At 40.9% G+C, this 16350-nt stretch overlaps 1 protein-coding gene across 1 annotated transcript in view; it reads right to left on the bottom strand.

Moving 5' to 3' along the window:
* LOC119483949 (neural cell adhesion molecule 2-like) overlaps positions 1–16350 on the bottom strand; it is a 529018-nt gene that overhangs the window by 194207 nt on the left and 318461 nt on the right.

The raw sequence follows: 16350 nt of genomic DNA, 5'->3' as shown, positions 1-16350 counted from the left end.
GATAAAAAACTGTATGCAAAAATGTTCCATTTGACATCAAATATATACTCTTATCCTGACGTCAAGACAAGAGCCAAGTAAGGAAAACACATTCTTCAAAATGTCAGAAAGTGTCATTGAATCATGGCTAATGAGCCCTCTCATCCTCCTCTTTTTTTTTACAGAATTGAAAATAGCCGACTCCTAGTCTTCTATCTCTGCAATGTTTTAAAACAATCAGATCTCTGAATGTGGAGTAAGGCAGGACACATGGGAGGGGATCCAACATGGAGAGGCAGAGCAAAGAAAACATGTTGCCAAAAGTGAAAGTTCCATTGCAACGTCAGCGCCCAGCAGCAGAGCTACGCTTCCGTCATTTTGGACTGAAAGCGACTACCAGACGCCAGTAAAACGTCCGCCTACAAAATGCCGTACAAAAGTAAAACAAAATTATTTCTATTCTATTGTAATATTCTACCAAAATGGCCTGTGTTGAACAATAAAATATTGAAATAATCTCGCTGTTCCACATAGCTGACCGTTCAAGCAGTGACGTACCCTGTCGTTGAATGCACCTGATTGGTTCCTGGTTTTCTGCTCACCATTTTAAACAAGAAACCAACATGGCAGCCTGCTCGTAAACTCTCGGTTCTTCCGTCTAAACAATCCACCAAAATCTACTTCTCGGAAAACATTTAAAGCAAGAAACAGGCGATGCCACTGCTGGATCATTTCATTTTAGAACTAGATCACCTAAATTTGACAGCTTGGTCCAAGTTCCGTGAGCCGGACGCGGCACGCTGGACGGGCTCATTTGCATATATTTGCAATAACACTATTTTTGGAAGCAACGAAAGTCAGACGGCGCCTGGCGGTTCCAGGGTTCTACACACTGCAGCTCACGTTACCGCAGTTTCACAAGTGTGTCGGAGAACTACGGTGGCCTTCAGGTACACTAATGAAAACATCCAGCCATCCATCATCTGTAACCGCTTATACTGTTCAGGGTAGCGGTGGGGGGCGGATACTCCAAGGACAGGGTCTCCAGACTATCACAGGGCTGACACTTAAAGACCAGATAACCATTCACACTCACATTCACACCTACGGGCAATTTAGAGTAAACTATAACCTAACCTGCATGTCTTTTGGACTGTGGGAGGAAACCGGAGCACCCGGAGAAAACCCACACTAACACGGGGAGAACATGCAAACTCCACAAACTCTAAGCCGGGAACCTGCAACCCTCTTGCAGGTGAGGCGACAGTCCTAACCTCGAACCACAGTACCGCCCTAATGAAAACATAGTTATGAATATTATATTCCATTTCTGCTAATAGATCCCCCCAAAATGTTACAAACTGTCCTCTAATGAGCTTAACATGATGTCATCTTAAAGAGGGTTTTAGGTGGTTTAACCTGTCACAGTGGGGAGACCTGATAACTTTGCAGTGCTAACAGGTATTTGAAGGTTAAAGGAGACTGGGAGCGATGTACCTCCATGGCCCGCTTTAAGGACAACTAGCCCCTGGAGCGTGGAAGGGCATTGTTCTGTAGTAATAAAGTGGGGCCGGAGCAGGAGATGGAGAAAATGACCAGGAGAAAGAAATACAGAGCATAGTAAAAAAAGTGAATCCCACGTGTTGGAGAATGACAGACAACAAATCTAGGGAGTGATGCACAAATAAAAAAGGAGGGGATTAAAGATGGACGACGGCTGACAATAGCAGACGCAGGACGGGGGAATCAAAACAAAAGACGTGAGGGACAAAGAGGAGAGAAAGGTTGTGGACAGGAGGGAAGGCAGAGATAATATTAGAAACGGGTCAGTGAACACCATTCCTCTCTCTCCTTACCCCGTCCTCCCTTCCCACTTTATCCACCACAGGCAGTGATGCTGTCAAACCAAACTACAGCACATCTCCGTCTCTCCCCCAGTCTTCATTTCCTTGCCCTGTTTTTCCATTCCTCATCCCGTTTCTCTCCCTCGCCCCTCCCCATCATCCTCTCCCTCATGAGCTGTGAATATCAAAGAAGCTCCGTCCTGGCACCCTGCCTACACCTGCCTACCAAACTGCTTCCTCTGTGCCCAACTTCATGCTGCCTGAGCGGCCTCGCTGCGCCAACCCCACGCCAAGGTCAAATTAAACCCCCACAGACACAGATAGCTTGTACAACTGCAAATTAATTTTTTTGGACTCATCATTTAGCCTATGAAATGTCAGGAAAAAAAAGTGCTCATCACAATTTGAAGACGCCAAGGTGACATTTTCAAACAGTTTTATGACTCAAATATATGTAATTTATAACGACATAAAACAGAGAGAAGTAGAAGATCCTCACTTAGAAGCTGGAATCAGCAAATATTTGGCATTTTTGATCGTGTGTATGCCAAATAGTCTGACTGCAATGTAAATAAATCTGCGTAAATATGCTACGCTCAGAGCTAGTGACGTGCAGTAAAAAAACAGTACTAAGTGGATTTGTGGCCTCAAATTAAGTGGTTTTGTTGCCTAAACATAACTAAGTAGTGTTGTTGCCTAAACATTACTAAGTGGTTTTGTTGCCTAAACATAACTAAGTAGTGTTGTTGCCTAAACATTACTAAGGGGTTTTGTTGCCTAAACCTAACTCAGTGGTTTTGTTGCCTAAACCTAACTAAATGGTTTTGTTGCCTAAACCTAACTGCGGACGTTACCATTGTTTTGTTGCCTCAACCTAACCAAGTGGTTTTGTGACATTACCATAGGTTTGTTGTGTGGCGTACAAATGACACGTGAAAAGCCCTAAATGCATCCTCATGACACACGGAATGTCCCTGTAATGTCGTGCTATTTGCACGCCTTCCAGTGAGACCGGGTTGTGATGATCTTTGTGTGCGTTTGTGAATAGAGGTCATTTATTTCCACATCACTAATGAGGCCTGTGTTTGTGCAAGAGGAACATACAACTCCGTCACGATGGCTTCACATCTAACTACAAGTCTTCTGCTCCCCCCCGTCTCCTGTGACGACCGCTGCCGGTGACCGTCACATCTGCTTTGGTCGCTAATGAAAATCACACCACGGCCGTGAAACGTTTACAGCTGACCAGCCTCGCGCACACAGAGCGTCCCCGCGTGAGTCGTCCTAACATCCTTTTCACATCTGCTGTTAGTGTGCCGCGGTACTCCTCACACACTTAATTGCACTTCATTAGAGTTCGGGGAGATTTTGAACAGGTGTTGTGCTGCTATCCAATCCTGATTGAAAATGACACTTTTCTCTCACCGAGGGGTGTCGGTTGCATTTTTAACTGCCCAGTATGAAGCTGATAATCATAAAAAGAAGCAATATTGATCTCACATCTGCATGCTCAAAAGACTAACCGCTCCTGGTGTGAGGAGAAATCAGGCAAATTTGAGGCCAGAAAGCATTTTTTAATCGTGTCTGACATTCTTTTAGCTGAAGCACAAAGACAGATCTGTGAGAAAATATATTTATGTGGTGGGTTTTAGAGGCGGTGCTGTGAATGGAATTTTAAAAACAAGCTTGGGACTTTGAAGAAGAAATCTGAGAGAAATGACTGCAGGGAGACTGAATAAGAAAAGATAAATGCCCTTGCAAATCTGTCACTATGCTAGCACATCTGTGGGCTGAAGGAAAAACCCACTCTTGTATATCTTATGCTGTAATAAATCACCAATTTGCCGTGATTCACCCCAAAAGTGGCTTTGTGATTATGCACTTGAATTTGTGATTTTTCTACATTTCCTAGACTACTTTTCAATACTGCCGCATAACGCGCTTGAAATTGTTGCACAGAGGCAAGAAATATCACCAAGAACAACAAAGCTTCTTTCGAGATGAGACAAAACAAGAGTTGCATCCGTCGTCCGCAACAAATCATGTCTGCTACATTGCATTGTGGTCTATTGAGGCTACTGTGGGTGGAGGAAATTGTTCTCTAGATGATATAGACTGTTGCTCCATCATTTCGATGGACTGACACCATGCCGATTGCTGCTGTTATTTAAGATAGTGGATTCTGAAATCAAACTCTACTGTAGCTTCTCTGGAGGTATCTGAAATCACAAACCGTCTGTTTGGCCTGGTATAAAAGTGAAATGCACCACCAAGCCTCAAAAATGTAGTCGCTTATTACTTGTTTTATTGTGTATTTTCTTCTTTATCCCCTACTGCTTTGGATAAACTCTGTTTGTCCTGATAAATTAAAAAAAATAATTACATGCAGTTAAAATAATCCCCCTTTATCAGAAGCTATCATAAACGCTTGTAAGGATAACTGCCCTTCATCTGGGGACAACAAAAATCCCTTATGAAATCCAAAGCTTATTCCTCAAAAGCTTCCCTCTATCTTTAAGAGCGTCTGTTGGTTCACAAACCATCACTTATCCTTATCTCCCCTTTAGGGAAGTGAATGCATGCTCCCGTAGGGTGGACAGGTTTCTCTGTCAGGTGCGGCGGTAGATGGTATTTATCTTGTCATCTGAGATGGACAGGGGATTTATTTAAGGTGTTAAGGACGGTAGGATGGATGGAAGGCGTTGGTTGTTAAGGATGGTTGTCTCATGACCGGTTCATAAACAGCAAGGTGGGATGTCCTCATCGTGGAAGGGCTTATTTAGCAATTTTATGTCTCACTGACTCAGGATGAACTAGAATTACTGCCTCCGCCACTCAAGTTGCTGTTTACATCCATGTCTGTCCAAAATGTCATCACTTTATCATTTATTTCCTGTCATAATAGCTTATGAAATCTTGTGTTACGGCCAAAAACGTGTTTTGTTAGGACCTCAATCTCTGAAACCATCGGCTTCTGGTCTGAAGACAGATAATCCTCTGGGGGTAAGGGGCTATATTTCAGTTTTTTTCTTTGTTTACAGTCCGATTAACTTGAGATGCAAGAATGGAGTTTGAGTTGAGGGACAACATGTATGACCAGATTGTTTCACCAGTGGCTAGTTTACAGGCTAATTTTAAACCAATAAAAAGCTAAATCATTGTCAGACGATAGCCGGTGGGTTCCAAATGTGCATTTCGGAGAATGTGTTCCCCCTCTTTTGCTCCCCACAAGGACTGTTTACCTGCATTCAACCAAAGCCTGATCGAACATGATTGGTCAATACTACTCTGACTACAAACAGAAACCAGAACGCTTCTGGTTCCTGCGATCCTGAGTTGTTGTGTTCACGAGAATGGGACGTACGTGAGGTCACATTGACTTTTGAAAACCAAAATCTGATCAGTTCATCCTTGAGTCCAAGTGGACGTTTGTGTCAGATGTAATGAAATTCCCAACAGGCGTTGCTGAGATATCGCATTCACAAGAATGGGAAGGACGTGAGGTCACAGTGACCTTTGAACACCAAAATCTGATCAGTTCATTCTTGAGTCCAAGTAAAAGTTTGTGCCACATTTGAAGAAATTTGCTCAAGGCGTTCCTGAAGTACCACAATCACGAGAATGGGTCGGACAGACACGAGAATGGGACGGACGTAAGGTCACGGTGACGTTTGATCACCAAAATCGAATCAATTCATCCTTGAATCCAGGTGGACGTTTGTGCCAAATTTGAAGAAATTCCCTCCAGGCTTTCTTGAGACATCGCGTTCAAGAGAATGGGTCGGACGGACGACTCGAAGACATAATGCTTCCGGTCATGGCTGTCGCTGATGCGGAGGCATAAAACCACTGGTTCAAGACTTTTTCAAGACTTAAGATGGAAGTTTGATTAGAGGAATTAGGAATTATTACCATTTCTTTAATTGTATTGTCTGTATTTGGTCAGTTATTTATAGGAATGAGTTAAATCCATACAGTAGGTCAGTGGTTCCAAGGGTCCCTAAAGGGTTGCAACATAAATATAAAGGGGCAGTCATGACATGAATATTTGGAAATTATTTTCATTTTCCAAGTTCATTCAAGGATTCTGGGATGCTTCCATCTTGAGAAAGGCATCAACTTTTATGTCGTACATCACAGCAGGTTTGCAAGGAGGTGTAATAGGGGGATGTATTTTCCTCTCCGCAGGAGACACAAAAACAGATAACAATTTCATAGCAATTTAAACAAGCACGATGTACCAGCCGGAGCGGACCGTGTCAACTTAAAATCAGAAAGTAAAATGGATAAAACTCAAAAGACTGAGGAGCCGAAAATCCAATATAGCTCCATTCTGGCGTCTGTATTTGTCGATGTTGCTCCAATCAAGCCGAGTGCTGTGTCAATGATGGGGTCACAGATGCCGTGACAAGCTGCAAGTTATTTTGGGCTTTCCACCAATCAGCCGCTCAACACGCTGACCCCGTGTATTGCGAACGCCTGCTGGGTATCGATCGCACCGCCTGCTGCTCCAGGTGTCCTTCCTCTCATCCAATGAGTCATTTGAGTGCAGCTTGGGGGAGAGAAATGAACCCTTAGAGAATAAGTGAAAATTGCCCTCTGCATTCTCCAGCTCCAGGTGGCCGTCCTCTCGCTTTGGCATTTTGAGGTTACACATCTTCATTTCTCTGTTTGTGTCCTTGGATGTTTTTGTGTCCTTGGATGTGCTACCGATTGTCTTCTTCTTACTATTTTTTTTTATTTTCTGATGTGTGTGCTGCAACCGTCGAGAATAAAAGATGTTAAACACGAGGATGGAGAAAGATGTTGGCATTCAACATTTCAACGTATCCTCTTACACCGGTTCGTATGATATCTTACGAATGTTCAGCAACACGAGCGATCTGGAACTTTATGCAGTTTTATTTAACTTTGTAAAACTGATATCAAGTTTATTATAGTTAGTGTATTCCTGTTTTATGCCAAATTTTTTCCCCTATAAAAAATAAATAACTAGAAAAGCTCATGAGCTTTACTAGTACTACTATCTATTTTCCCTGTATAATCACATTGTTAAGCCTTAATTCAAGGTTTCATAGCTTCATAGTTCCATTAGCGATTCATTGTACTCACAGCCATACTAATAAATTGTGCTTCAAAATCATATTCAGGTTTGAAAGCCTGTTTTATCCACAATATAAATAATGATATTATTGCCATTCTTGGTACAAAGAGTGAATTAATATCCCTTTCAAAATTATACTTTCAGTTGTGGTTTACAGTCCCCATGAAATGGAAGTTAGAGTGTCTCTAACTACTGTACTGTGACGTATCTCAGAGTGAAACGAAATATTTGAACAGTGAACAGTTACATGAAGAATTTAAATCAAATCATTCGCATTTGATTGGGCTGCTAAAAAGTGGGCAGGCTTAGAGTTTAGCTCAATACGCTACAAAGCAGAGGACTGTCATCCAACAATTAACCTAACCTGCATGTCTTTGGACTGTGGGAGGAAACCTGAGCACCCGGAGCAAACCCACGCTAACACAGGGAGAACATGCAAACTCAACAAAGAAGGGCCCCCGTGCAGGATGAGTCATCAAATATTTGAAAATGTTTACAGGAAGAGAAAAGACAGGGATTTGGATCAGCAGTAAAAATACTCAGATTTTTGACAAATATTTGTCATTTAACAAGAGTTAAATAAACAATTAACACAGGATTAAAACTGGTAAAATGTATTTTCCATTTCCTGGGGACTTTAAACAATTACATTCACAATAATCTTTTCTCCTTTGCCTGGTTTGAAAACTACAGAGTGCAAAGCACTATAACTTTAAGTGTTTCTCTTTGTTCCAGTGAAAATGCCCCTCATGATATCGAACAATGAGTCCGATCACAAACTCTACCAAACTGAAAACAGTTTCTGTATATTTTAAGTGAAAAAACAGATCTAAAGAGTTCATTGAGCATGTCTGGTTAGATGACCATGGTTACTACCTCTCTATATTTTCCTGACTGGGAGACAAAGCAGCCATTCAGCCTTTCCCCTCCATTCTAGTCCAAGGTTGAACAGTGAAAGAACTACCACTGAGAGCTAATCATTCTTTTGTAGACCGTCTGTTATAAAATGCAATTACACTGTACACTGGGATAGTTCTGCAGCATCACTGACAAAGCCTTCATTATGGTTGTTTTCAGTGGACTGACTCATTCAGCTGATTTGGGTGCTGCAGCGTGCGCTGTATTGTTCCGTCTACCGAGTAATTTATGACGGTGTCACACAAACAAAATCATCTGAAAAAGCAAAACAGCTTTTCAGGGAGCTCCTTTTTTTCTTCAAAAGAACTACTTTTATTTTGGTGTTTCTTCATCTTCCCGTGTTGCTACTCGGGATGTCATCAGTGCAGCAGATATTTTAGAAGTGTACAAAAACCCTGAACTAGTGAGGAAAAAAGAAAAACCGGCATTGGCACCGTTTTTCGCAGAAGCACCACTCTGGGTAGAAATGCTTCCACCTACACCCTTGCTTGTGAAATGAATATCATCTGCAGGCTATTGTGACAAAGTAAAAGGAAAAGGAGGGGAGGTAACGGGGAATGAGAGGAGAGAGAGTGTGTGGGTGAAAAGTCTGTGGCGAGGAAAAAAAAGAAAAAGGGAATGACAAAAGAGAGGAGGGAGCGCAGCGGAGACGGGTGGAAATGAGTCAGACTTTTTCTTTCATGCGTTTTGTTTCTGGTTCGGTCCTACAGGTGTCTGGTAGGTGTGTGAATCAAAAACTCAACAATGGAGCACTTCACCGTCCCTACCTCCTCTACATGCAGCTCCCTCGTGTTTCCTCTCATTCTGTCTTACATATGGCTCTCAAAGTTAACGCGGTAATAACGTCACTCATTTTTTTAACAATTAAGCACAACTTGTGATTTTTAGGGTCGGAAAGGGCTCAGTTTTAAAGCTAGAGTGAAGATACTGGCATCATATGAAGTTAGAAAACCTAAAGAATCCATCGGTACCAACCATGTCATGACGTACCATGTCGTATAGGATATTGTTTATGCTAAATGCAGTACCTGTGAGGGTTTTTGGATACTATTTGTCATTGTTTTGTGTTGTTAATTGATTTCCAATAATTAAGTATTGCGATTCGACATTACAATTTATTGAGATTTTTGTCTTCTGACACTTGACCATGGGAAAAAGTTGAATTATCCACATCTAGGGACATTTCCCTCACAAATTAGTGGTATTTTCTTTTTAATTTATAAGGGACATGTAATGTTTTATACTTCTGGTGAATATAATCCAATCAATCTTATTTTCATAGATGTATTTTGTATATACAGTTCCCTTTGTTAACACCTTATTTTGAAAACCGGACGTAGTCCCACATGTCTACTTCCTCTAACTTGTCCAAGGTGGTCTCTAGCTGTAACTTCCTTCTACCTCCACATAGACTGAAATGAAGCAAATATATTTATTCTTGCATTAAAAGATCAATAAAATCGCGATACATAGGTGAACCGATTTTTTTCCCCACCCCTAACAAACATGCACCAACATCCATGCGCACATATTACTCTTTAGCAGGGTTTCATCCTTAATCCCCGTCTATCTTAATGCTAGTTTACCAACTGTAAGCCCGTGTGATGTGGTTCCTTTGGCCCAGTCTCCCTTTCTAGATATTACAGCTAATCCTAGCAGAGAGAGACAGAAGTGAGAGCAAAGATGAGAGAGGAGGTGCCACCGGCTAGCAAGCAGTAAAATAAAGGGAGGAGGGGGAAGAGGAGGAGACATCGCTGGAGTGTGTTTGGCTACTGATACCTCACTAATGCCCTGACAATCCTCCCTGACTTGTACTCCCGGCGGACAGCAGCAGAGAAATCTCTTAAATCCACCGTATTCTGTATCCAAGAAGTCACATTAAAAACATCTGTCTTTGCAAGTTATTAATACCTGTAGTTTGTCTTATCAATGTCACTCGTGACCCAGGAGATGTGGAGCTGCACTCTTCATTATTTGATCTCAGCTGCTGAGAAGGACACTGAATGAACAATGAGTGGCAGCTTCTTTCAAAACCTTGTTATAGGCTGCTACTGTAAATCCTCTGCATTCCTTATACATTACTTCTCGTGGTGTATTACTGAATTCATGTTTTTATCTATTTTTATAGTTTTTAAAGGTGTTGCTTTCTTGGCCTTGACATTTTCTTGTTGGGGTACATTCCTGTTTAAATACATTTCTACTAATTGATCTCTAAATAATATTATCTTGGAAATTAAAACCCTGGTTCTTCTTGTTTAAGAAGGCCTTTTCAGTTCACTTTTGCTTTGAGGTGAGACTTTGTTGCATTTAAATGAAGAAATTCTCATCTCCCTCTTCCAGATGAACTTGCTCAGTTCAATGCATCAGGGGTTTTAAGCTTGCATTATCTTGTGACGGCCGGGCCACATGGGACGCGTTTGGTGTCCATACCTGCAGCGATTCTGCTGCTGCTGCCAGCCCTTTCTTTCTACATAATATCAAAATGGCCATTTCATCTCATTATAAATGTAATTTCTATTTATTTTAGACAGAAAAAGGTTAAGAAGCGTGTGCTCATTTGTAAATAATAGTAATAATCCATGATTAAAACCCCATACTTTATTCACTCATAGAGACGTGCAAGTCACTGCATTTTCTACAACACTACCCTGCAAATATTATTTATTTACTACTATATTTATTTATTATTTATATTTGTTTAGAAACAGAAACAAGAAGTGTTGACTTAAAAATTTCGTTTTTTCTACAGATACAGACATTGAAACTGTAGTAATGTTGCTGGTATGATGTCAGTATACGGTCAAAAGTTCATCAACAACACACTTAACCGAAGGTCACCACTGTCTTGTGATCTTCATCAGAAAATTGAGAAACTTAAGTAAAGATTATTTTGCCAAACTCCTATTTTGAAGGTCAAGAAATGAAAGTTCACAACAGAATACATAAAGCAGCTTTTAAAAAACAAAACAATATGATCTTTATGTCTTCTATATTTGAAATGTTGAATCACATAAATTCCGGTCGGTGACTTTTCTCCCAAGAAATCGAAGCAAACAGAACTTCCACTTCCACTGCAACTGTAATTGGTGTTAGCCTCGAGGAGAAAAATCAATCAGACACATTGAGAAGCTGCACCAGCCAGCAGACTCTGGGAACAGGTGCTATCCCAGCATTTCACCTGTGCTGGATTTATACCAGCTTTGTGGCTCTCAGCCGCCATGTGTGTCCTTGTGTGCATTAAAGCCTCTATCCCAACTCCTGGGACACCGAGTAAACATTTGGCTCACTCTTTCAAAGATGATATGACGGTCATTTTATTGCAGGACTGTGCCATAAATATTACATTAATCCCCATATTCTCCTTTGGGTTAGAATTAAAGGCTTATTTGTCAACGTTAGAGGCAAAAATGAACTAATTTCATGTTTACAAGTATCATGTATCATGTTTTTTTTTTTATTTTACGATTTTTGGAAACACTTTTGGGTTTCACACATTACAGGAAAAGCAGAGCTAGACATCATGGCTAAAGCTGCATGTTTACTCTGTCACGGACAGGAAACGTCATCGTATCACGGTAAATGGGCCAACGCTACAACTGTAGAGCACCCATATACTGACATTTATGTTAAATGCATTCAAACGGCCCCGATGGAGCTGACCATGGATGGATAAAAAGAACAGAGCTGACGGGAGAGCTAGAGACCACCTAGGAGAAGTTAGAGGAAGTAGACACGTGGGACTACGTCCGGTTTTTAAAATAAAGGAACTATATATACAAAATACATATACGGAAATAAGATTGATTGGACTATATTCACTAGAAGTATAAAACATTACATGTCCCTCATACATTGAAAAGAAAATACCACTTATTTGTGAGGGAAATGGTTTTATTCTTTGATTTTTGGGTTGCTGGAAAATTTTTTATGAATAATTCCTGACAATGACGGATATATTTGACTTCTCTGACTACATACATGCTGAAAATCAAATAATTTTACCTTATTAATTTAGATATTTTCCAAAGTAAAAGTCCCTAGAAGTGTATGATTCAACGTTTTCACATGGTCTAGTGTTAAAAAAGCTAAAAATCTTAAAAAATCGCAATATCGTATCACAATACATATGGAATTGGCACCCACGTATTGTGTATCGGGAGATATGCGTATCGAAATGTTGCTGTGTAATGCTGCATGTTTCCCCCACTCCTCCACTTTAGTATTAGTAACCACACCACCACCACACATTCAAACATGAATGTGCACTTGAAAGCTGTAAAACCAGATCACACTGATTCTTTCGCTCGACTGATCAGAAAGAACCTTCGCAGAGGAGGACAAACACTGCAGCGAACAGACGAGAGATGTTGTTTTTGCTCTGTGGTTTAAAAATGGTCTCAGTTGGCAACACCCCTCTCTCCCAGATCAGCCTAGATGTGTTATTGATTTATGTTTTTTGCTTCATGCCAGCAACCCCTAAGAAAGTGGAAGTGTTGGAACATTGTGGTAGACTGCGTGGAGATCAGTGTGTGCGTATAGATGGGTGGGCTCGGGTATTAACCTGCTAGTATGACGTGTTTTCTCCACGCACAAGCGCAGCCTGCAAAAGTCTAATCATTACATTCCCCTTTGGTCTGCCACAGAGATTTTCTGGTGAATTTGACACAATTAGTAATGCACATATTTTTTTTTGTTGACCAAGTACAAGTGCTCAGAATTAATCTGTGTGTGTCTGGCTGTGTTTCCTGGGAGCAGAACAACTGGGTTCTTGTAATGAACGGAGAGAGAGAGAGAGAGAGAGAGAGAGAGAGAGACGGTCTCCACGCAACAGTCGGTGGTGGTGGTGGTGGTAGTGGTGGCTTAATCAGCTCATTCGTCTCCGGTGCACAAGCAACTTATTAAAGCGATTACAATTCCTGCAAGTGACACATCTGCGCAACCGAGGCGGAGGAATCAAAGTCATTCCGGGGAAACGACGGCCGTGCTGAGGCACGACGACGATTACTGCAAATGCCAATCGATTCACGGTCGGTCTCATGTACAAACACTGTGTTTTCACACAAAAAAAAGCACTTACAGTATTATTCCCACGAATGTTTTCCATTTACATTTCAGATATTTGCTAATGCAGTTGTGTCTTCTGAGCATCATCACCTTTCCTCTGAAAGGCATTTTCATATATGACTGATTTAATGCATAACTCATGAATAAGTATAATGATAAATAATTCTAGTGGAGTAAAAAGTACAATATAGTGGACATAGTCACTGTGACGTCACCCATCGGTTTGTGGACTCCGTTTTGAAGTCTCAAGGTTGGCATTTTCGCTGTCGCCATCTTGGTTTTTGGCCGTCGCCATCTTTTTTTTTTTTTGGCTGTCACATTTTGGTTTTTGGCCATTGCTATCTTGGTTTTTGGCCATCGTCATCTTGTTTTTTTGCAACCAGAAGCGACACAAGCGGGTGGAGCTAAGTACGACCAAACGCTGAATATGACATTTTTAGGCGACCAAAATGGTTATAATTAACTTTCATGAACTGAAAATACACTGTGAAAGACGAAAACACAGACAACTCCCAGACTGGACAACGCCAACGTCAATCACAAGGTAACCCCGCCCTAAAGCATCCCCTGCTTTATGGTCTATTTGACTCTAAATGGGACCATAATTTACTAAATGAACATCATGCTGCATTGAAGAAGACTTGAAACTAGCGATTGAGACCATAAACTCATGTTTGCAATGTTTACTGAGGTAAAAAATCAACTGTGAATTAGGGTCAGTCGCCCCCTGTTGGCCATTGGACAGAATGCACATTTAGGGTTCTTCAGCTTTGGTTTCACTTCACAGACTTAGAGGTTGCCCCCTGGCTGAAGTACAGAACTCATTTACACTAAATGTAGTAACATTCCTCCACTGGAAGTAAAATGTCTTGTTACCACAAGCAGAAGTGGCTTTGTATTGCATTGGTTATAAGCAAAGAAAGGTTGTGAACCACCGTCCTACAGTATGTTTCAGTCCTAACTCTCATTAGACCTCCCTCTGTCGTGTCTTTGATGAAAATATCAGCCAACTGCAGGAAATCCTTAAATCCAAAGAGTAGAGAAAATCAGCAGTGACAAGGTCAGACCACCAAAGCAAATGGAGACCAAGCCAGATGGAAGAACTGCAATGAGAAACCAAATGTTCCACTATGTCCACTTTCCCAGCGTGCTTGTTCCAATCAGCGCCTTCACAGCCACGCTATTTGCCGAGGACAAAGGGAAAGCAACACTCATGACGCTGAATATTTCCTGATTAATTCATCCCCTTTCCATTCGAGTATCGGGCCCAATATGGCTCTCATATGGAAGTGTACTCCAGAACTACATGAGTACATCAAAATTGTTTTCATTTATGAATACAACGCAAACCTCCATCTGGATTGATAATAATATATATTAAACTTTACTTGAATAGCACCTTTGGTACAAGAAATGCAGCACAAAGTGCTTTACAATAAGGGAAAAATAGACTACGTTTAAATGAACAAAATAGTGCATTTTTTTACCTTTTTTCAAAAAAGACAATATTCCTATTACTAAGTTTACATGGCTAATGAAACTTAAATTCCCGTTTACATGAAACCGTGCACCGCTGGCAAATTTGTTCCTCCTTCTGTCATTCCTTCAATCTTCTTGGGCATATCCCAAAAAACTGTTGATATCCAAGTCTTTCATAATGTTTAAAAGTAGCTCTGTTGCCTCTTCTGACTGGAAATGTGGTACGAAGAAGAAAAAAACTTTTCTTCTGGTCATGCATCTCTGCAAACTGTCAGCTAGTTGGTTTATGTACAACTCACAGAGCCAGACGTAAACAGGCAAGAGGCCGTGTGTCACAAACTGCCGTAAACACCCAAATTGAGCTGCATATTCTGAATCTATACATGTCCAAAGAATGCTCCTAAAACCAGAATAATAACAGCATATCCAACACGTCTTAATCAGAAAATGCTCCATTCAGAATAAGGCCTAACTCAGAATATCCAAAGAGAATAGGACCCGTATTAAACATTGTCAAATTTACATCATATACTATCATATTCGGAATAATAGTGGAATATTAGTGCGCATGTAAATGTAGTCAATGTGCTTCAAGGGCTGGAAAATGAAACCCCATGAAAATGAAGATGTACAAACTAAATTAAAACATTGACCATGCATACCGCACATGTATTCTGAGGCCATAATGCTGTTAATTCTTTCAAATCTGGTTATTCATCAGTGCATATTGATGAGTGGTTCTCACAGAATTAGCCTCGCCTGACGGCTTTAAAAACCAAAAGCCCTCTGCGTGGCTGTTTTAGCCTCGGACAGAATCATAAGATTTTATGTTGCCATAAAGCAAAGGCTGCTCATATCTTTTTTTATGACATTTAGAGCATTGTGATTTACAGTAACTAGCGCCATGGTATGGCTGTCCGGGGCACGTTCGCTCCAGTTACCCAGCATCCTTTAAAGAAGAGGTCCGAGAGGGGTTTAAGACGTTTTATGGTAATTCAGTTTTTCTCAAGCCATGGAAACAAGATGTCTAAATGGATAGAGGTTTTAATAGCCACGAGAAAGAGGGAAATGGTGAATGATGAAATGGGATCCAAATGAACAGCCCAGTGAAACTGCTCCAGCGCCATTTTCACATGTATACCAGCCGGTAATGACTCATGTTCCATTCATACAATACAAAGCGTCTTTCTTTACAGTCCGAAATGGAGTCTCCACCTTTACTAAGGGTCCAGACAGAGGTTCACATCCCATTTAAACTACTCAGCAGGCTGGTCTCATACACCGTTCATAGCTATACCTACAAAAAGTAATGCGTTGTAATTCATATATACCTCACGAAATCTACTGTTAGTTTCCAGTGTGAAACCAGAAGTCAACGTTGACTTATTTGTCACGTAACATCGTACATAAGTAACGCCACTTCCATAGTTATTTTAACCCAAACCACAATCTAACTAAACCTAACCAAGTTGTTTCCTGTGAACACAAACTTTTATTTTGAAAAGACTGTATTCACGTAATGAGCGGAAATTTGCACGTGTTGCTGGATATTGGTAGCAGAACGAACAAAAATGAGGAATAACTTTCATAATATATCATACGAAGCGTTGTATGAGGATACGTTGCGATCAGCGAGGCTGAGAATCTCCACAAAGAATCACACAAGCACCACTTCAAATCTTGTTTTTACCAGAGATGTGCTCATAGGTTTCTTAGAAATAAGTCATTCAGCGTGAGAAAACATAAACTACTACGAGGGGGCAGCCCTACTACATATGTTTAGACAAGGAGGTTTAATCTTTCTTAAAAAACTATCTAATATTGTTGTTTTAGTGGCCTTTAACAAACACCTTCCTAGACCATCCATCCATACATTCATTATCTGTAACAACTTATCCTATCCAGGGTAGTGGGGGGGCTGGAGACGATCCCAGCTGACATTGGGCGAAGACGGGGTACACC

Source organism: Sebastes umbrosus, chromosome 24, assembly GCF_015220745.1.
Source record: "Sebastes umbrosus isolate fSebUmb1 chromosome 24, fSebUmb1.pri, whole genome shotgun sequence".
Lineage (NCBI taxonomy): Eukaryota > Metazoa > Chordata > Actinopteri > Perciformes > Sebastidae > Sebastes > Sebastes umbrosus.
Note: the sequence above shows the minus strand (reverse complement) of the source record. Positions and strands in the feature narration are given on the sequence as shown.